Source organism: Aquarana catesbeiana, linkage group LG13, assembly GCF_042186555.1.
Source record: "Aquarana catesbeiana isolate 2022-GZ linkage group LG13, ASM4218655v1, whole genome shotgun sequence".
In the NCBI taxonomy this organism is placed as follows: Eukaryota; Metazoa; Chordata; class Amphibia; order Anura; family Ranidae; genus Aquarana; species Aquarana catesbeiana.
The window spans coordinates 67,083,243-67,106,490 of record NC_133336.1 but is presented as its reverse complement, the minus strand read 5'-3'; the positions used below and the strand labels follow the sequence as shown (position 1 = coordinate 67,106,490).

The 23,248-nt window shown below is 41.4% G+C and overlaps 1 protein-coding gene and 1 pseudogene across 5 annotated transcripts in view; both read left to right on the top strand.

Moving 5' to 3' along the window:
- The window catches only part of DAAM1 (dishevelled associated activator of morphogenesis 1), a 295,359-nt gene that overhangs the window by 107,555 nt on the left and 164,556 nt on the right, over positions 1 to 23,248 (top strand). The window lies entirely within an intron of this gene.
- LOC141120736 (U2 spliceosomal RNA) lies at positions 8,339 to 8,430 on the top strand (annotated as a pseudogene).

Below are 23,248 nucleotides of genomic sequence, written 5' to 3'. Positions count from 1 at the left end.
ATGTCACCGCTGACATCCGCCGCTTCATAGAGGTGAATGGAGTGTCCAATCAGGTCAGCCTAAAAAACTGACAGGTGGACTTGATCGGACACCCCGTGTGAAAGGGGCCTTACTAAAACTGGAGAGTGCAAAATCTGTTGCAGCTCTGCACAGAAACCAATCAGCTTCCAGGTTTTATTGTCAAAGATTAATCGAATAAGCTGAAATTAGAATCTGGTGTAGCTGTTCATGGTAGCCAATCAGCTTCTGAGTGCTCCTGTTTTTAGTAAATCTCCCCCTGTCTGTTGGCCTCAAAACAAGATTGGCCACCAGCTGATTTCTGTAGTCATTTTTCACCCAGATCTGAATTTCCCAGTTTCAATTGATTCACACTTATTTGTGTCTTCCTTTTTTTTTTTTTTTTTTTTTATAAGTACGGACATATAGTAAAAGGTGTGTGATTACCATGGGAGTTTCTTTTCTCATGGCACATCATGAAAACAGGAGAACCCTTTGTCGTCACAGCACTTGTTTCCATAGCACGCAATACAATACAGTATCAAGAGACTAGGGTGGAGTGAGTTTTGTTCTGGTCTTCCAGTAAATCCCGAGGGAGGAAATTGTTGCTGTACAAGGTAGCAGGTTGCATCCTTTATTGACATCTTGCGCACTTGCAGAAAGTATTGCCGCAGATATACTAATGGCTTCTGGCGATGGCTTCTTTTTAGCATCGTTAACATCACAGATTGTTGAATTAAAAGATTGTGTGAGCCTGGCAACTACCAAAGACATCAGCTCTCAATGAGATTTTTTTTGTTTTTTTGTTTTATTGATTTATATAATTAACTACTTCTATTAAAACACTCTTTCCCCTTTTGGTGTGTGTGTGCACCCCCTGCCCCTCTGTGTTGGGATGATGTAATGGCGGCACACACGTGCACGAGTTGCATCATAAGTGGCTGCCCAATGACTGAAGAAGGGAAGATGTCTGATGTGGAAGAAGCATCTGAGAACATGGCATGGATGTGAATGCAGAGTTGTGATTGCTGGAGGAAGGCAGACTGGGAGTCAAGTCTGTCATAGGGTTCAAGTAAACTTTTCACATTATGGCATATGCTCCCGTTTCCCCCAGCCTTTCGTTTTTTTAATCGCTCATACTTGGTGGTATAGAGTGTGTAACTTTGCGCAAAGTGTTTTAGAGTGTAATGACGTAGCATATTTAACACACTATGCAGTGTACGGAATGGGTTTGATTTTTAAGTTTTTATTACAGATATTTATATAGCGTTTACAGTTTATGTAGCACTTTACATACTGTACAATCACATCAGTCCTTGCCCTCAAGGAGCTTACAATCTAAGGTCCCTTCCTCACATGCATACACACATAGTAAGGCCAATCAACCTACCAGCATGTCTTTGGGGTATGGGAGAAAACTGGAGTACCGGAGGAAACCCATGCAAGCATAGGGAGAACATACAAAGTTTGGAGTTTGTTGCGTACACCACAATGTACATAGCAATCGCCCCACAGTACACACAATTAATCCTATCTTATGTGAGTTCCCCTCAGTGAATTAGCCAGGGGACACTTGCCAGGATGCAATAGGCAGATCCTGAACCAGCAGCCTTCCTTATTCACAAGATTTTCTCCGACATGATGCTTCATCTACTTTCTGCCCAAAACTTCCAATACTGACCTTGTTAATGCTATAGAATGTGAAAATAACTGAACAAGATCAGAAGTTCTTCTCCAGCTTTAGATTGCCAAATGCATTCAATAAAACAGCCAACTCGTTTGGGGTTTCAGGGGCCCACCTTCATTTGTGCTATAAACACGTGCAAAAACATAATTGATATTCAAAAAGTTGAAGAAATAGTTCCAAAGCAATGTGATTTATATAAAACTTTATTTATAATATCGACCTATAAATGAATTAAAAATACATATTTAAAATGTAATGTACTGAAGTGGTTGTACCTGCCCATTCTAATTTCTTGCCCTCCTGAGTCCTGTCCCTGAGCTACTTACTACTATATCAACAATAAAATAAGAAAAAATAAATATTTTTTTTGCCTTCATATCAACCTTAAACCACATTGCTAATTGCATGTTGTACTTGTTTGTAGCCTAAATACTGAAATTTGCACTAAGGCCTGGTTCACACCTATGCATTTTTTAGTGCACACTACAGTCCATTTAACATGGTTTCCTATGGGTCATGTTCACATTTGTGCATTTTATGGAAGGGGCCAGTCACTTTTTTCTGTTTTTTTGTTCCATAGACTTCAACGGATCAAAAATGTATATTGAAAAACGCAAAATGCACCTGGAATATGCAACCTGCATAGGTGTGAACCAGGCCTTAAAGCGGAGCGCCGCCGAAAAATTTTTTTTTAAAAGTCAGCAGCTACAAATACTGCAGCTGCTGACTTTTAAAACATGGACACTTACCTGTCCAGGGCCCCGCGATGTCGGCACCCGAGGCCGAAGCGTCTCTCCGTCCTCGGGTGCTGCCGCCTCCATCTTCGGTAAGGGAATCAGGAAGTGAAGCCGTGCGGCTTCACTTCCCGGTTCCCTACTGCGCATGCGCGAGTCGCGCAGCGCAATACGGATGGTCCCTGCTGCCTCTGGGACCCGTGTGTTTCCCAGCAGGCAGCGGGGAGGGAGCAGGAAGTGGCGTAAATAACCGCAGATTCTGCGGCTATCTATGCCGGAAGTGGGTACAGATACCTGTAATATACAGGTATCTGTACCCCCCTCCCCCCTGAAAGGTGCCAACTGTGTCACCGGAGGGGGGGAGGAATCTGATGAGTGGAAGTTCCACTTTAAGGCCCAGTTCACACTGATGCAAATCTAATGCGATCCAAAATTCACAGATTCACATGTCACCTGAAAATACATTGCTTTCTATGAAAGCCGTTCACATCGATGCGGTGCGATTTTGATCGATTTAAAAAAAGGGTCCTGTGTGAGTTTAGTGCGGGTGCGGTGCGAATTTAATGTTTAGCTATGCCCAGTCTCCTCAGAAATCACATTATATTTGCACCTGTCAAAACACATTGCACTGTGAAATCGCATGAATTTGCACTGCCTGCGTGACCCGAGCCTAAACAAATTTTGTAACTTTTAGTAATGCCAGTAAAAACGTGGCTGTGCCAGTAAATTTTGGGTGTCGTGTCAGTGAATTTCAATCAGTCTGGTAGGTTATTAACACTGCAACTGGAGGACAAACTACACACACAAAAAAAAAATAAAGGTCCTAACCCTGCCCTACTATACAAAAAAATACTGAAAAAAAAAATGGCTGTGGATACGCTTTCATAAGATCAAAGTACAAGCAAAATCCATATAAAATTCACTTCCTGCATAGTATAGAAAGGTTTAATATGCATCTCCATAAACATTCCTTGTAGACCTCTTCATTCCAATACTAAAAAGAAAAGTATGCTGCACTTACACAAAAAGACAACATGACCACTAGAGCCAAGCAAGCTTAAAAAAAGTGGTAAAACGTTTAACATAATCCAGATTTTTGGTACATCTTAAAGTATATGCAAACCCTCACCTTGTAAAATAACACATTCAGTTTAAAATAGAAATGGAAGGCAAAACATTTGTGTGTGTGTAGAGATATAGTTGTGTTTTTTTAACTATTTTTTATAAGTGATCACATGACCTCTGTTGAGCGACTGCTTTGCAGGGAGCGTGTCAACATAGGGAGAGAAACTGCAGTACAGTCTTCCCAGTGAATGGCTGTGCAGTGGGGCATGTCAGTGTAAGTCTTGGTCATTGGAGGACTAACAGGCTGTGCTCTCAAAAAACTGACCACACTGGTAAGGCTATGCTTCTATGTCTAGCATGGTAAGTTTGAAATAGGAAAGCAGGGGGACTCGCAGCTATTTCATTCAAAGGAAGCAATGCAAAGAGAAACCTGCATCAGTGTGAGCCCAGTCTTAGGGTTCATACACACAGCTGCAGTAGAGCATACATTGGAGTGTAATTCCCTCTCTTTCCCGGGAGTCACAGGTGCAGGGTGCTGCCCACTGTCAGCAGCCTGTCAAAATTAATGACAGGCTGAAATATGCTGCGGCTGTACACCAGTATACACACATGCATGTACAGGGCTGCATGCACTGCCCTGAACACAGAATGTCTGCATTTTCTATGTGCAAGAAGCATTCAGATTAGGGGTGCACCGAATAGCAATTTTGGTACCGAAGCCGAAAATGCAGGATGCACTTAGCCAAAAAACGAAAATGACAGTTTTTAAAAAATATAAATTTTTATATATAAATGTATTATATTCGACTTTTTATTAATATCATCAATTTAAATTGATATGAATTTTTTGTTGGCACCTTTAGTGCAAGAAAAGCTCAAGAAATATGCAGTCTGCAGTCTCTGACCATCTCTTGTATCACGTCCTCAGTCTCTGACCATCTCTTGTATCATGTCCCCAGTCTCTGACCATCTCTCGTATCATGACTGCAATAACTTACTTAAACACCCTGCTAATCGTATTAGCAAAATTTCCATTCGGTGCACCTCTAGCAGACACGATACAGGAGATGGTCACAGACTGTAGACATGATGCAAGAGATCAATGCAGCCTCTCCGGTGCCTGTCGGATGCAGCCTCTCCGGTGCCTGTCGGATGCAGCCTCTCCGGTGCCTGTCGGATGCAGCCTCTCCGGTGCCTGTCGGTTGCAGCCTCTCCGGTGCCCGGATCAGAGTGACGATCTCCCTCTGTGTCGCGGAGCTGGATTTGAATTTCCTGGGCTGGGCGGCCGCAGTAACAATGTCCCGCTTTCTGTGATACGTCACACTGATTCATTGTCCCGGTATTGGATCACATTGCCGTCTATCACAGGAGACGGGACATTGTTACTGCGGCCACCTGGACAATTCAACTTTGTGACACAGGGAGATTGCCGCTCTGTGTGACAAGGAGAGGAGGTGGAGAAGGAGGGGAGGAGGACGGATGACACACCCGCAATGTGCGACACTCGGGGCAGACCCTGCCCCCTTTTTGTTGTCATTATCTGCACCTTTTCATCTTTCGGCCGCATGCCGACTACAAGGTTTTCGGCCGATATTTTACGGCGACCAAAATTTCGGTACTCTACTAATTCAGATGTGTGCATATAGTGGCGCACAGTCGCAGTGTATTGATTTGGAGTCTGCTGACAGCAGGCTGTACACTGCACTTGTGAATTTTGGGCAGAGAATTGTGCCTGAATTACACTGTACACTGCTCATATGGCTCTGTGCATAAACCCTTAAGCAAGTTTACTATTAAGGTCCCTTGTATTATCACTTTAATATTTTGAATTATCTGTGCATTTGGTACAACACATACCAATCAAAGTCTCCTACTCAAAATTGAATGCTTAAATATAAGCAGTAATATAGTATTGAGCTATTGATTAGTAAATGATCAGATATTTAATGGTGATCACCAGCATTAGGCCACAAAAGTGCAATATTAGGAAAAGCTAGCTTTCTCCAGAGGGTCATTCATCATTATTGATCTAGATGACCATAACATTTAGTTTTTTGCTCTGTGATGGCTAATAAATATTAAATTGCTGGAAACTGAGAAGATCCTTTCCAATTAACACTTAATGGACTTTGCTCTCAGCTGTTAGCAGCTTCAGCCAGATGTCCGTGTGTAATGAGTGATCTGCGTATTTGACTATGCAAAATTCTGATCTGGTCAGCATACTATCATGAGTGATCCTTGGCCAGTGAAGTGGGGACACCTGAACTTAAGTGACTCTTAGCTGGATGAACTGTCAATTAAGACACCAGGGATTAAGGCCGATATAGTCAGTACAGATCTACTTTTCTGTCTGCTATGAACAGTATTACAGTCTGAATTTAAATATCAGACACGATATTGTACAACAGCTTTACTCCATTTTATAAGAGTTGCATTATCTACGTCTAATATGAGAGTTTAGCCAGGTTAGTTTTTTCAGTGCCAGCTTACAGCACCAAAACTACTTGAAGGCCACTCGCCCACTAACCTCAACCTTAACTTCCCTGTAAATCAACCCTAAGGACCATGTCAAACTAGAGTTCAGATTCCTGGCAACAATTTGCCAGCAGCAGGATCACCAGGAAAGTAGAGAGAACACTCACTTGCTCCTAAGGCTTTGTTTGCTGCCTAAGCCAGTAAAGTGTGACCCCATCCCTACTGCCTTGCTGGTGAGTCCTTAGCTTTTCGGCCAGTGAAAGAAAAGATGAGTGCTCCTGTAAAGCAACCCTGTTGCATAATTGAAAAGTGCTAAAGAATGTATTTACCTTTTCAGGAGATTTTATACTTGCGTGTCCCACCAACTGCTGCGTAGAACTCTTCAAGAGCTGTCATATACAGAGAATCCTCTTCATCAACAAACTTGGGGATCAAATTTATGGTCTCCTACTACTACTACTACGGTTCCTTCCACCAAGCCCCTATATTACTACTGTCCTACAGTGACATACGTGTCAGCGGACTAAAGCACTCAATGAATAGAGTTGGGGAGGGGGTGTTAATGACCCTTTTACTCTGCCCTGCATGGGTCAACGGAAGGATCGCTTTAGTCACCATTACTACCATGTCCATGTTACCCTAACCTCCAAGAATGATGCATGTAATGAGCAAATGATAGCTGTGCATCCTGTACCTTTTTCAAATAGCTCTTTAATTGCTAGCCAGATAAAATAACTTTTGCATTTGGTGCTCAGCGTGGCAATGTTTCCTGACTTCCTCTCTTGGTTTAATACTGATAATGCCAGTCCACAATACAGGAGCCTAGATTCATTATTTAAGGAGCACTTTCTCATAGACATAATCCGCTTGTTGCCTCTAATGGAGCCATCAGCAATGGTCATTCAGCTTTTGTAAAGATTCGGACGATCACATTCCGCCTAATAAAAATAAACCCACTGAATAAATAATATAGAACAATTGAAACAGACAAACGTTCATTGTCAGATGATGTAAGGGAAATTGGGTATTCCTCAGGCTATCACTTTCTAGTTTATCCTAAAATGTTTTAATGGAAGACTGTAACATTACCTTTAAATAATAGATGGTGGCTCATTTATTGTTAATGCTGTGTTCCATTGAAAGTAGGGTGAGCTATAGGTCGGCTGGCTTTTAAATATTTCCCTGACCCAGCGATAGATTTCCCTTCCTTGCAGCTATGCAGTCCCCTGAAAAGTCCAATTTGCCCCTTGAATAGCTTTTCCATAGTACGGTTGACTGAACTCCTGTCTGGCAGGCAGGTAGAATGAGGGCGGTAGTACCAATGACAAAACGGGCAGCGGAGAGTTTTGTACCATTTTGTATGGTAATCCATTAATTTCTAGCGGCTGTTTTAGGAGACAACTGATCTGGAAGCAAGAGGAATTGGCATCTCGGTAAGACTATAATTTTATATTCCAGTGAAGGTTCTGTGGATTGCTGATTAGAACATTAATGATCTCAAAGTTACTACAGTACAGAAATGCTTAGTGTGTCGGAAAGACTGCTTTTCATTGGAGCTAAAAGAGAAACCATCAGAGGTAGCATTGCAACAGTGTTTATGACTAAAAGCAAGTAGGATACACAAGAACCACTGCAAGAGGATCACAGTTAGTAGAGATCTCCATCTTGATGCCCTTAAAGTCCACCTGTCAGGTGAGAATTGTATAGGTTGCCATTGATGACTTCTCCTCTCAAGAATGTTAGTTCACAGCTTGTCAGGCTGATGCTTTGGCTTTGAGCCTCTGACCTGGAACAAGTACAGAAAATAAATGTAATACGTATGTATTGGTGCCAAAGACAGCTAATGACAACTCCCATGCTTCTCTTAGGAGCAGTTTATCTTAAGAATTATAAGGGCTGTTGGGAATTGGCTGATGTCCATTTATACATGGAATTTCATTGGTTGCGGGTTCAGTGATATGAATGGAAGGCATACTTGGAGGATGCCAGTAATTGTAACTAATGTACCTACACGTTTATGAGTAGCAGTTTTAGGTGCACTATAACACTCCTACTGTGTATGAATCACTATAGTGCCGACTCGTCCTCTTCTTTGCATAAAACGTCACATTACTCTAGTGATTTCTGAATAACAGCATCTAATGGAGATTGGGAAGAATCTGGTTACAAAGCCGCTCTGACAAGAACATACACATTGATGGAATTTACCTACTTCTCTCACAGTTCAATGTACCTACTATACATTCCTTATCCTGCTCTGGTGGTAAATTTCCTGTTGAAATATACAGGTGCATCTCAAAAAATTAGATTATCATCAAAAAGTTAATTTTTTTCAGTAATTTAATTCAAAAAGTGAAACTCATATATTATATAGACTCATATCGCTTCTCGGCCTTTTGGCTAAAATCAAGTGTAGTATCTATTCTTATCAGTTTAAAAATGATTATGGCTTACAGCTAATGAAAACCCAAAAATCAGTACCTCAGAAAATGTGTCAGAAAATGTGAATATTACATAAGACCAATAAAAAAAAAGGATTTTGATTATAGAAATGTTGGCTTACTGAAAAGTATGCACTCAATACTTGGTCAGGGCTCCTTTTGTATGATCGCCTGCATGCCACACCGCATTGATGCAGTAAATCAGCCTGTGGAACTGCAGAGGTGTTATGGAAGCCTAGGTTGCTTTGATAGTGGCTTTCAGCTCGTCTGCATTGTTGGGTCTGGTGTCTCTCATCTTCCTCTTGACAATACCCCACAGATTCTCTATGGGGTTTAGGTCAGTCGAGTTTGCTGGCCAATTAAGCACAGTGATACCATGAATATTAAAACAGGTATTGGTACTTTTGGCAGTGTAGGCAGGTGCCAAGTCCTGCTGGAAAATGAAATCCGCATCTCCATAAAGCTGGTCAGCAGAGTGAAGCATTTAGTGCTCTAGAATTTCCTGGTAGAGTGCTGTGCTAACTTTGGACTTGATAAAACACAGTGGACCAACACCAGCAGATGACATGGCTCCCCAAATCATAACTGACTGTGGAAACTTCACACTGGACCTCATGCAACGTGGATTCTGTGCCTCTCCACTCTTCCTCCAGACTCTGGGACCTTAATTCCCAAATGAAATGAAAAATGTACTTTCATCCGAAAAGAGGGCTTTGGGCCACTGAGCAACAGTCCAGTCTTTTTTCTCCTCAGCCCAGGTAAGAAGCTTCAGACTTCTCTGGTTCAGGAGTGGCTTGATGCAAGCAATGCGACAGTTGTAGCACATGCCCTGGATACCTCTGTGTGTGGTGGGTTTTGAAGCACTGACACCAGCCGTAGTCTACTCCTTGTGAATCTCCCCTAAATTCTTGAAAGGCCTTTTGCTTCACAATGCTCTCAAGGCTGCGGCTATCCCTGTTGCTTGTGCACTTTTTTTTTTTTTCTACCACACTTTTTTCCTTACACTCAACTCTCCATTAATATGATTGGATACAGCACTCTGTAAAAGTGAACAGCCAGCTTCTTTAGCAATGACCTTTTGTGACTTGCCCTTCTTGTGGAGGGTGTCAGTTACTGTCTTCTGGACAACTACCAAGCCAGCAGTCTTCCCCATGATTATGTAACCTACTGAACCAGACTGATAGACCATTTAAAGGCTCAGAAAACCTTTACAGATGTTTTGCGTTAATTAGCTGATTAGATGTGTGACACCATGAGTCTACAATATTAAACTTTTTCTAATTTTCCAAGATACTGAATTTTGGGTTTTCACTAGCTGTAAGCCATACTCCTCAAAATTAAAAGAAAGAAATGCTTGAAATATATCACTCTGCGTGTAATTTATTTATATAATATGAGTTTCACTTTTGGAATTGAATTACTGAAATTAACGTTTTGATGATATTTACATTTTTTTGAGATGCACCTGTATGTAAACCCAATAATTAAAATATATAAACTGTAATATCTTAGTCATTTCCAATGTATTGAAATCTGCTTTTATTAAATAATATCTGGCCATCTTGATATGAAGGTCCTTGTGCAGGTATTTCCTTTTACAGCATGATAATACTTTGTTCCTATGTTCCAGTCATTCTTCTGGGTTGTCGTTCTATTGCATGTTTGAAATACAGGCATGACCCACTGTTGTCACCATCAATAAACCAGCTCTGAGATATGGTGTGCAGAAATAATTGATGTTGAAAGCTTCTGTTAACAAAAGAGGCTGCAGGAGATCAGCAGTTCTTACATGTAACTAAGGTGAAATCAAATCGTTTATTTTCAAAATGGCAGTTGATTATGATACACCATACTTTAGTAAAGTTGTTCCATTAGGGTTTACATCTGCATTAAATATTTTGCTTTCAATACCTTTCCGGAAAATATTTAAAGTTGGAGTTATTGCATCATGCCAACCCTCAGGATCTTGGTGTCCTAGAAGACACCGTTCTAGAGATTTCTCTCTAGTGTATTTTGTATTCATGGAAGCAAATGGGGAAATAGTGCTGTCACATCATGTTTCTCAGTAAATTCTTTGCATAATTGTGTAGTAAAATCCTCTGCAAGACTGATGGATCATAACCTAATTTTGCATGTTTTGTGACTGGTCAAACAAAACAATCTTGGCCTCTGGTGATTGACTAAATAATTAGTCAAGTAGAGGCACCAACAAGGTCATAAGCACCACTAGGGAGAATGTGTCATGAGAATGGAATATGCAAATAGGCCGCTGCCTAGCTGAGATTAGGCAGACAAAAAAAAGTCTGATCAATGGTTTGTTGTTTTTATTCCTGAATTACTCTGATATTATAGCTGTGTGCTCTGGCCAGTGTAAAATGTAACGTCGTTTGATCTCCGTACATAATCCTGTATTATATTAAAACCATAGCAGATAAGTTTATCATTCATTGCTCTGTTACTCTTTCCTCGTTCATCCTCTGATGTTCGGCCAAAAGTGATGTTTGATGTCAAGCTAATGCAACATGTAGATTAATGGAGGCTGTTTTGTGATGTGTACACACGAGAGATGGACGAGCATCCAGCCGTTATGGAGTCGCCTCTTGCTGGCTGAGCATCATGGGGAGAGGGGTCTGCAGCAGCTGGGACACAGTATCTTGCAAGCTTGTTATCTGTCAATACTGATTTTGAAGACCTTGGAGCATGGGTGACGGTTACATAACTCACAAAATATTTCAGCTTTTATTTTAACAGCACAAAACAACGCGTGACCTAAAAACCATTGCCTGTGTTCATTTAACTGGGGGGGGGGTTTAGTAGAATACTTTAACGTGCCATAATTTTAAATAGACCTGAACTCCGAAAGCTAAGATTTGCTATGTCTAACATCTAGAAGTGTTAACTGTACCCAAGCAGTACTCAGAAAAAGCTAATCTTTTTTTGGCCTTGATTTCCTCCTGGAAAATGGCTGTGTATTTCTTGACATTTGATGACATTAGGCACTCCCTTTCTGTAGCCTCCTAGCTAAATATTTGCAAAATATGATATCCAAGATTTTGCTGCCTCTGCTAGTCTCACAGATTTGAAGTTGGATTATGTCACTACTGCTCACTGTTCCAGTTAAGGGTTGATGGTGAGAAAGCTGTACCTGAGGACCTGTAGTACAAGAACCCCCTTATTTCTACTTCCTGCATTCTAAGGATCTCTGTGCTTTTCTCTGCTTATTCTGCCTTTTTTTTTTGCTTTTTTCACTACCCCACGAATAATTAGATTGCTAGTCAAAGGTGATCTATTACATGAAGAAGCAATGACCTGAACCTCTAACAAGATGGCCACCTCCACAATGTGGTACAGAGCATGGTATGTCATTTTGAAACGATCAGCTACTGGGTACCCCCAGACAATACTGCTGATTAGTCCTTTGTCATCTGCTTGGTCCTCTTTAAAGAAACATCCTGATCAAACATCAACATTTTACAGTTAAAGCAAAAGTGGACTTTAGACATTAGGTTGTATTACTAAATTATTATTAAACACCAAAACAAAAATGTAATATATTGCAGCTTTCCATTTCATCAGATGTGGTGGCTGCATCAGTTTTCTTTTCTTGGCCTTTTTTCCCCTCTGTTTTCACCTGGTGATATGCCCAGTAACACACCTTCTGTATTAGTGCCCCCACTCTGGGTGAAGTAGCAGAGGGGGCGCCTTTGAACAGCAGCATTTTTAGTTGGGGGGGGTAGATACTTTTTATAAGCAGTTATAGCAAACTGTTTTTAAGATAAAGGGTTTATATAAAAGCTGATAATTTGTAAGAACCCCTGCCAGTATTTAAATGGTTTGTCACACCTTTGACTGATGCATCTGCTGGGTAGCTTTTTTTTTTTTTTTTTTTTTTTTTTTTTAAATGCCTTACTTCTCTATGGTGTAACCAACGTACAACATTTGTTTTCTATGTGCCAGTTGGTTTTTGTACCTTTGTGGAAATTGCAATACAAATTATTGGAAAAGAAAGTGAGACTTACTGGCTTTATCACCAGGTGAATATAAGAGAAAGAGAGCCTAAAAAAGAAAATATATGCAGCCAGTACTTCTAAGAAAATAAATGCAGCCACTGCTTCTATGGTAAGCTGCAATATAATATAATGTTTGCTTTTGGGTTTAATACTACTTTAAGCAGGCTTGTCATTATTCTTTACGCATAAAGAACATGCCCATGCTTTTTTTGTTTTGGCGCATGCACGCTAGTAGATATTCAAAGTGCCGTAAAGACTTGGTGCCTACTTGAGGGATTATTTCTTGCAGAAGAGAGACAAACCAGTTTTTTACCCTTTATAGTAGCCAATTATTATACTTGGTACTGTCCCATCACCAGAACAAATCTGGCTGGCTTTATTCCCAGGGGTTAGCGTGAGAAACTGTGAACTGTAGCAGTTTCAGGCACAACCATGAAGGACTTCCTAGGGCACAAATACAAGATCCTGCTAGGTATCCAAGGCCGTTTTTTAACATTAATGTTGCAGTTCTTCGAGCTGGAAGAGGAAGATCAGGCTAAATGATACTCGTCAACAGAGAATCACGCCAATGCTGCTCTGCATTACCTCTAAATCCAGTCCTGCTAAGCAGCTTCTACATTACCTTCCCATCTAATAATGTCGCCAAATGTACCTACAAATGTCTGTTGGTGGCTAGACAAATAAAAGCTAAACAATATAAAAAAACAAGAATGTGAATATATTTGGTGCGGCTTCTGCTTACTTTTCTGCCCTACACATAAGCCAGTGGGAGTCAAAAGTTAGTTTATGGACATAACTATAACCTCTGTTTTTCAGGGGAATATAGTGCAGACAATACATCTACCAATTTTTGGTCAAGGTAATACTAGTGCTGCCCCTTTCGGGCCGAAGGAACTTGCTGCAGCGGTATGCTCTTTTCCAAACCGTAAGGCACCTGCACCAGGTGGGCTGCCGGCTGAGTGGTACATGCAACATATAGAGATTATCTCACTGCGTCTGTTGACCCTTTATCGGGAATGTTTACAGTCGGGCCAGCTGCATCCTTCACTGTATGAAGCACATATTGCGCTTATAACCAAGGCAGACAAGGACCCCTTGCATTGCGCCTCTTAAATGCTGGCCAACAGACTCATGCCAGTTATATCCCATTTAGTGTGTTTGGCGGGACTAATAGCGTTATTGCACCACTTCCGGTTTCGAGCCGTGAAGCGCAGATCGCTCCGGCTTCCTGATTTTAAACATTTTTCCGCTTCAATAATTTTTTATTAAATGTGAGTACCCATCAGTATTACTAATAAATATTTGGAAATTTGTACGGTATCACACTATATGGAGTTTCTTTCCTCTCTACATGTGGGCAACATTTAAGAGGTTAACAGGAAGGAGATCACTTGCATCACAGACAAGGAGGCACTTGGAGGATACAGGACGTTTTCCTACTCCACGGGCTGCACGGTGGCTCATACTGTGAAAGTGAAATACCTCCTTGTGGGGTAAATAATAGCGGTGAGTGCGTTTTCTTATGTGGCACGGTTTTCTAAGAAACACAGAACAATTTGAAGGAGCACATTGTCACTTTATTATTGGACTTTTTTTATACACCAGGGTTTAAGGACGGTATATGCATGTTTCTGAGCCCAGTTTCACAGCAATACTATACACCAGTCATATATGTTGTATTTTTTTGGCACAGAAATGTTACTTTGAATTGCAGATTTTGCACAGGATTGTGGATTTCACACAGGAAAAGTCAGCGCTTTTCTATTTGTTTTTTCATTTTTATTTCTCATTTTATTTTTGTTTGAATGCACATAGCTTCTAACAGTATGCATTATAAATAAGCAATCGGGAAGTTTACACAGTAGGATATCCTTTACATTTCTTATTTTTTGTACTTTTTTTCACTTTTTGCACTATATGCACCCATGGTATACACACCCCTCAAGTATTTTGAGGTTGCAAATTACCTCTTAATAAGAGCAGCGCCATATCTATCCTTCCCCTTTTTTCCCATTTAGTGTTTGAGGACCAAACGGGGTTCATGCTGGGCAAGGCCACTGATATCAACTTGAGAAGGGTACTCATTTATAGCTTGGCCCTGAGATTACCAAAGGGGGAATATACGTCTTTTTGGATTTAGAGAAGGCTTTTGATTTTGTGGATTGGAGCTACATGCAGGAAGTATTATGGCGGTTAGGGTTTGGCCCTTTATTCTGTAAATGGAGCGCACTGCTATATCACCCCCAGTTGCGGCAGTCAGACTTAATGGGATGGTATTGAATTTTTTTCCTGGTATCTAGGGGGACACGCCAGGGCTGGCCGTTTATCTCCTAGTCTATATGCCTTGCCTATAGAGCCCTTAGTTAAAGCCCTGCGTGTGTCCTCTGGGGTGAAGGGAATACAGGTGGGTGTATTAGAGGAAAAACAGCGTTATACGCTGATGATATGGTACTTTTCCTGGGGGATCATGACAGGTCGTTGACCTCAGCTCTATCCATTCTGGACACCTTCTCCTGGTTTTCCAGTCTTAAGGTGAATTGGGGTAAGTCACAAAATGCGCTTAGACGTCAGAATGTGAGACTTGACTAGAAGGGCTGAACTTCAGGGTGGAGGGGTGTCACCCTATACTACTCTGTGACGTAATCCAAGCTTCTCTAACTTTTTTGCAAATCCAGATCCAATCATCTGGACCAGATATGGGATAAAAACAGTGGGTGCGGTGGTTGGGAATGGGGTTTTAACATTTGATGTGCTCATAAGTAAATACTAGCTCCCCAGCTCGCACCTGTTTCGTTTTCTCCAGTTCAGACATGCTTTTTCTGCCCAATTTGGGTCCTCCACTCTGGATGTGCGGGCTGGCGACCTGGAATCACTGTAACACTGTATATGTTACACTTACTAGAACTAGATATTCAAGTTTTTTTTGGTTGCAGCACTTTTCACTAATATACACATAAAATTTTTTTTTTTTTTTGGTCACATAATTTCACTGAATTGTGGGGACAGCGCAGATTGTTTTTGGATTCAGACCTGGAATCACTGCTCATGGATAAAGACCTACCTAAAGCCTTGTCTGCTATCTACAAGGAATTATTCATAGATACTACAAAGGTTCTAGCATCCTGTTGTGCTGCATTGATGTCGGATTTCCTGCAGCTTGACAATGATGATTGGGATGATATATCTGGCACTACGTTTGCCTGACTGGTGTCAGGGCATGATCACTTTATACATGTCAAGTTCCTTCATAGGATTTACTACACCCCTGCTAAACTAACAAGGATTTTCCCTGCGCACCTGTCAAACTGTTGGAGGTGTGATGCACCTGGGGCAGATTTTTTGCACATCTTTTGGCTTTGCCCACACATCCGGCAGTTCTGGGTGGGGGTGCTAGACTGTGTTAGGTCGGTCATTATGATCACCATTACACCATCTATAGAAGTCTGTCTGTCTGGGCTTGGTGGACACATTGGCACCCAAAAATGTGATCTGTACTTTGCTCACCTCTCTCTTGTACTATGCCTGCAAAGTGATTATCTTCTCGTGGAAGAAACCGTCGCCCCCTACCATTATGGCCTGGAAGGCATTGATTAATAAGGCTCTACCAATGTATGAAGTCACCTATCTCAATAGAGGGATAACTGATAAGTTTAAAAAGGTGCGGGGTGGTTGGATAGAAAATAGCTCAACAGCATCAGATTAACTGATTCTTGGTTGATGGTTTTCATATGTGGCGAGCAGTGAGGCGTGTGTAAGCCTGGATGGGCACCTATAATTTCTCCTAGTACAGCAGGGGGATATTGTTTTGCATATAACAAATGTATTGTGTGTACCCCTTTTTTTCCTTGCTATGATTTTTCTCTGGAAGGATCGCTGACATTTTCTTTTATTTGGTCCAGGAGCTGCATTGTACACTGGTGCTGTTAAATTGTAGTGCTGAATGTTTGCTATGTTCCAAGTTTGTATTCCTTTTTTCTCTGAAAAACCTTTTAATAAAAATTAAAAAAAAAAAAAAAGAAATACTAGTGCTAAAAACTGGCCATGGTTTAATTTTACTATAATATGGTATAATCTACACTGATTTCCAGGTAACGCCAGAGTAATTATTAGTGTTGCACCAATTTCGGTATCTGTGCTGATCCTAAAGGTATTTGCACATGTATTTGTGCAAATGCTCAGATACTAAAACCGATACCTTTTACATATATGTGAATTGGATGTATTTTGAACCACATCCGATTCACACAGAGCATTTTTAAAAAGAGTCCGGTACGATTTTGCGGTTCAGGTGCGATTTCCATTGTCATACAGTTTGACAAATTGCACCTGAACCACTGAACAAATTTGCACCAGAGGGGGCTGAAATCCCGCTGTCGAAACTGGACCACATTTATGTCACTAAAAATAGTTCTTGGTAATGGGTATCGGCGAGTACTTGAGAAAAAGTATTGTTACTTGTACTCGGTCTAAAAAAAAAAATGGTATTGTTGCATCCCTAGTAATTTTTACTGAAAGCTAAATCCTAGGCACAAAAACTTTCAAAGTCGAATTCCAAGAATGCATCCTTCTTTTTTGTAAAAAAGTGAACTCGCACCATGAGTTAAGTCCAAGGAGCTGCATGACATCTCCTGGGCTTATCTCTATTATTTATATCTGGTAGGTTTATTACACTCAAGACAATCGGGGCTGTGAGAGTGGAGAAAGGCACACAGAGCAGCTATGCCCACCCCTCCCCTCTGCTGCCCATTCTTGGAAGCCTTTATATTTTGTGAATGTGTTCAAGAGTAGGGTAAGGGCAGGCATAGCATCTACAGCAACTTTCCTGTTTTAAGATGCAGAGCTAAGAAGGATCAGTGTTGGGCTCCTGGAACTACAGCGATAGTACTATGAAGCTGCCAGATATAAATTAGAGGGCTAAGCCCAGGAGGTGTCATGCACCTTGCTGGACTTAGATTGATGGGTTTAGTTCCACTTTAACGGTTTAAAAAATAGTTAAATTTCTGGCATGCTGGGAATGCTAACTGTCACATTTTGTATGTGCTTTTGAAGGCTAACTGTCACATCTTGTATGTGCTTTTAACCAAACTGTCAAACCACCAAATGGCTGGAGTCATAACTGATCACATGTGCAGCACCACCATGGCAGTTACAGAGCAAGCAGAGGCCAAGATGGCAACTTCCTTGGCTGAAAGGGATTGGAGGGTTTAGTTCCTTCTCTTTTTGCAAAGAAGCTGAATTCCTGGAATTCAGCTTTAAATATATTCCCCAATAGCCATGAAGGCATAAATCCACTTCATGTGCACCAAATGCCTTTGCAACTCCAGCCATTACATTGTAAGAACAACTGTTCTTATTTGCATTTGGTCACTGTGGCTTGTCAATAAATATTATACTTCTTAAGAGCAATCACCGGAGTGCGGATCATCTTTTCCTCATTTACCTACTCAGCCAGCGACTGTGGATCGAGCACCTGGGATCTCTGCTTTCTATGTGATGTATGGGTAGTAGAACTGACTTTTTTGTTTATATTCTGTTTCCATATATTGTCCTTTATTTACCGAATGGCTTCTTTTTCCCAATTACAAAAGGAAAAAATAAGAAAACACAAGACGATTGCCCCTTGTGTTTTCACGGTCAAAGGGAAGGAATTGGCGTGTATGTCCAACCATCGCATCAGATTACACAGAAGAGGGGATCTGGGGAACTTGTCAGTCTCACATTTCCAAATAAATGTAGCCACAGATGCAGATGATTTAAGCTGTGCTTGGGTAACATCAAATTAGAATAACATTATATGCATTGCGTGCATAGCCATTTGGAATTCTATCACATGAAGCCATAATTGTAGGCTACTGAACACTGAATTTAATTGTCTAACTTGGCCTATCTGAATAGGGCTATTGGTTTTTATCTAGGCATAGCTGTAGTGCATCAGCCCTCCGTCTGCCTAAAATTGCTTTCTTGCTAGTAATCTGGCATTCTGGAAACACGGGTTCCTTAGCCTGTGAGTATGCAGGCAATGTATTCTCAAGAGATTGTCCAATGTATGTAAGAACACTGGTCTGGACCAACCTCAAGCCAGCTCCAAAACGTTAGGAGTCAGCAACAATGCAACACTGACATGGCACTAGCAATTTTCCTCCACAGCCGCAATATACATAATTCTTTTGTAGAAGCCAGGCATAGTTGTAAATCATTAAACACTCCTCCACTTAGACCTATTTGTTGTTAAACTGGTGACCCACCACATGGTGTACACTGCCAAATAGCAGGACCTGACAAATTCACTGGAAAGACAGTGCAGAGGAAGCATGGTCTCACTTTTTGGCAGCATTTTCATGGCGGAGGGGTGATGTCTAAGTGAAAGAGCTTTAAACAACTCTAGGCAGAGAAAAGTAAAGCTAGCCATAATACATCAGTACATGTTTGGTGTGCTAGAGAAAGTAGCAGCGCAAGGAGCCAATTAGTTCATATGCCGACCAGAAGAATGTTGATAGGAAGAGAAAGCAAAGTGATCGAGAGATGACCTCATCACTGTGCTGCTTCTCCTTTCACTGTCCAGTCACAGGCGGCAGGTCCAAGGTGGCTGGGGCTCAGAGATAATGGGTTGAATGATGCTGGCCACAGACTGAGAACATCTCGTGGCAAGAAAAGAACTGCAGAGAATCTATTGATTTGAAGCAAAGTGTCGCAGCAAAAGCTGGTTTTGTTGTTTTATCTTTTAATGAGCTATTTATGCTCCTCTTATTTTGGACTGGAGTTCTGCTTTTTTTCTGTAACTGTTGCAACCAGGGGACTGGGATGTGTCCAGTCCTGTGATAAGAGACTTCAGTCCAGCTAGAAAGCTTGCTTGGTAATCTCTGGTAAATGATTTTGTTTTATGTTTTTGTTTCCATATTTCATTCTTAATGTTAGTAATTCATTCTTTTATACCTCTTAGGCCCCTTTCACACTTGTGTGACTTGTCATGCGAATTGGGACTGCAAAGTCGCATGACAAGTCATTCCCCATGATTTCCAATGATTACCATTCATGTATGTGTGACTTAAAGTTGTGGCGACTTCATAGTAGTCCCTGTACTACTTTGGTTGACTTTCGTGTGAGTTGAGGTCCAAGTTGAGGACCTCAAGTTTACATAGGCATTCCCTGAAATCGTGGCAAAATTTTGGTGAAATTACGCGTAGTGTGAACGGGGCCTTAGGCTCCATTCACACTTGTGCAACTTGTCATACAACTTTGGACATCAAAGTAGCATGCCAAGTAGTTCCCCATGTTTTCCAATGATAACCATTCATATATGTGTGACTTAAAGTTGCAGCAACTTCAAAGTAGTTCATGCACTACTTTGGTCTGACTTTCATGCAACTTGAGGACTATAAACTTCAATGTAAACCCTCAAAAGTTGCATGAAAGTCGTACCTGAATTTTATACAATGCAAAAGTTGTCTATTATCACTGGTCAAAATCGTATCCAAGTTGCGTCAAATTTGCACTCCTAAAGTCGGCGCAGCTTTGGAGTCATACAAGTGTGAACCGAGCCTTAGACTTCCTATCATTTTAGGTAGCACAAAGATTAGTGGTATTCACATAGTATCATGGTTTCAGTTGACTGTCTTCAGATCTGTTAGCTAATTTCCCATTGGTCAGTATGGATTACCATGATCTGTAGATCAGGTTTGCAATCATAATTGGTCCATTCTAAAATTATGACAAAGTGTTGGTGTCCATTTATATGTCCCGTATTCGGCTTCATTTTGTTGTGCCAGGAAGAGTTAATTGGGATGCTGCTGGCTTGTGTTAAGCTGTCATCTCAATTGTTAGTGTTGCAAGTTATTCATGTCAGACAAATGCCTTGAAGCCAGTTTTCAGAGTAACAAGATAAAGATGTCCCTGTTTCATTAACAGTGGAAAAAATGACATCCTGCATCATTTGTAATTAAACATTGTGTAATGCTAGATGATTAAACTGCTCCTAAAAAGAGAATTTACCATGAAAACGCATCTGGGTTTGTAATGGCCATCGATGGCTGTCACCTCAAATTCATTTTATGTTTTCCATGCTGGTTCCCACCAGCCAAACAAATTAGCTTTTCATCTTTGTTAGATTAAGTCCTCAGGGGAGGATTAGCGAGGCCCATGTTTGGGTTTTGTCACCTACATACTGTATGGAAATAATTTGGCTGAGTCTTAACTATTAGTGTATAAATCTGCCTTCCAAAAATACCATTCCTGCCTTCACACTGCCAAACAGACCTACTTTATCACTCATTACCACCCTCTCACGCAGTCCCCGTCAGCTCTTTTCTACCTTTACCACTCTACTTCGTCCTCCACTACCTCCACCCACTAACTTACTCACTGCCCAGGAGATTGCTAATCACTTCAATGACACTACAGATATCTCCCTCACTTTACACTCCTTGTCCTCCTGCACAATCAATACTTACCTCTTTTAACCCAGCTACTATAGAGGAAGTCACTAAATGCCCACCTAACCTCCTGCCCCCTGGACCCTATGCATTCTCAAATATTATGGTCACCATCTGGCTCTATCCTACACACTTTAACTCATATCTTCAACCTCTGACTCTCTACTGGCATCTTCCCCAACCCTCTAAAACATGCGCTAGTCATTCCCATGCCAAAAAAGGCCTTACTAGACCCCCACCAATCTTAACAACCTAAGACCCGTCTCTTTACTCCCTTTTGCCTCCAAACTCCTTGAACATTTACTCTACAACCGACTGAGCAACCACCTCATTAAGAATAACCTTCTTGATCCCCTTCAGTCTGGATTTCACCCACAGCACTCCACAGAAGCTGCCCTCCTAAAACTCACGAACGACTTACTAACAGCCAAAACCAACAGTCATTATTCTGTGCTCTTACTTTTGGAACTTTCCGCTGCCTTTTATACAGTTGACCACCCCCTCCTCCTCCTCTGTTGGTTTGAATCTTACCTATCTCCTCGCAACTTCAGTGTCACTTACAACTCCACTTCCTCCTCTCCAAATCCTCTTACCCTTGGGGTCCCCCAAGGTTCTGTCCTTGGACCTCTACTATTCTCGATCAACACATCCTCCTTGGGTCTGCTGATAGCCTCCCATGACTTCCACTACCATTTATATGCTGATGACACCCAAATCTATCTATCTGCCCCTCAGCTCACCCCATCGGTCTCCTCACGCATCACTGATTTACCAACAGACATATCAGCCTGGATGTCAAACCACTTCCTCAAACTGAATCTATCTAAAACCGAGCTCTTAATATTTCCTCCCCCATGTGCCCCTACCTTCTCTGTCAAGATCAATGGCACATCTATCAGTCCGTCCCCACATGCCATGGTGCTAGGGGTAACCTTAGACTCTGAAATGTCCTTTCAGGCCCATGTCCAATACCTGTCCAAATCATGCCGCCTTAGCCTCTGCAACATTTCCAGAATACGCCCCTTTTTATCTAACGACACCACCAAGCTTCTAATTCACTCCCTGGTTAACTCTCGCCTCAACTACTGCAGCTCCATCCTCATTGGATTACCTTTACATAGACTATCCCTCCTTCAGTCCATAATCAATGCCGCTGCAAGACTCATCCACCATTCAGTGTCCTCCACCCCTCTCTGCCAATCCCTTCACTGGCTTCCACTCGCCCAATGAATAAAATTCAAAGTACTAATAATAATTTACAAAGCCATCCATAACTCTGCCCTCAGCTACATCACTAACCTAGTCCCAAAATACCACCCAAGCCGCTCTCTTCGGTCCTCCCAAGACCACCTGCTCTCTAGCTCTCTTGTCACCTCCTCCCTTGCTCGCCTCCAGGATTTCTCCAGAGCTTCTCCCATCCTTTGGAACTCCCTACCCCAATCTGCTCGACTGTCCCCTAATCTATCCATCTTTAGACGATCCCTAAAAACCCTAAAAAGCTCAAAGTATATGTTTGCTGTATTATAAGGGACATTCAGAAATGTTGTTGTGCCTAAACGGCACCCTGAAAAATATTACTTTTTGTCTGAAATTCCTCCTGAAAACTAGAGTACTTCCTAGTGTATCGCTACCCCTCGGAGGAGCCGCTTAAGTATGTTTGGTTCCGTACCCTGCCTCCCAGCCCCAAGAACAGTCTGAGCCCCTCTGGCACACCTGACAATAGAGTAAGTGCAAGGACCAATGAAAAACACACGTTATGCTAAAACACAGAAATTGTCTTTACTATAAGGTTTTTGTGGAATAGTAACAGGCAGTAGCAATATATTTCAAGTAAATCAACTGTAGTGTAAAAGCTGAAATCAAGAGCAATATTATAGTCAAGGCTGCTTTCAGGGGATTCCACAACTGCGAATAACCCCAAGAGCAGAGGCAAACACTTTAATAGCAACAAATCCTAAATAGCAGCCTTATACTGGATTGGTTATCATCACTTTACTTGAATTGGCTCTATGAGTCCAGGCAGGAGGAGAGCAGAAGAATGACCCTTTCTTATGTCAGACTTCTCTATTCGGTTCCCCGACACCACAGGTTCAACTATAAACACTGTACCTAATGCAGGATTTACTAATGTAACGCCCAAGTTCTACCTACCCTGCTCATACACTACATACAGTATACTGAACCCTGGGTATATGCATATGTGCACGTATGGCACCACTTACTTCAATCCCAAGTAAAAGAAGGCCTTGAATCTTCATCTAGCCTCTTTTAGTTGGTGCACTTACAGTATCTCACAAAAGTGAGTACACCCCTCACATTTTTGTAAATATTTTATTATATCTTTTCATGTGACAACGCTGAAGAAATGACACTTTGCTACAATGTAAAGTAGTGAGTGTACAGCTTGTAT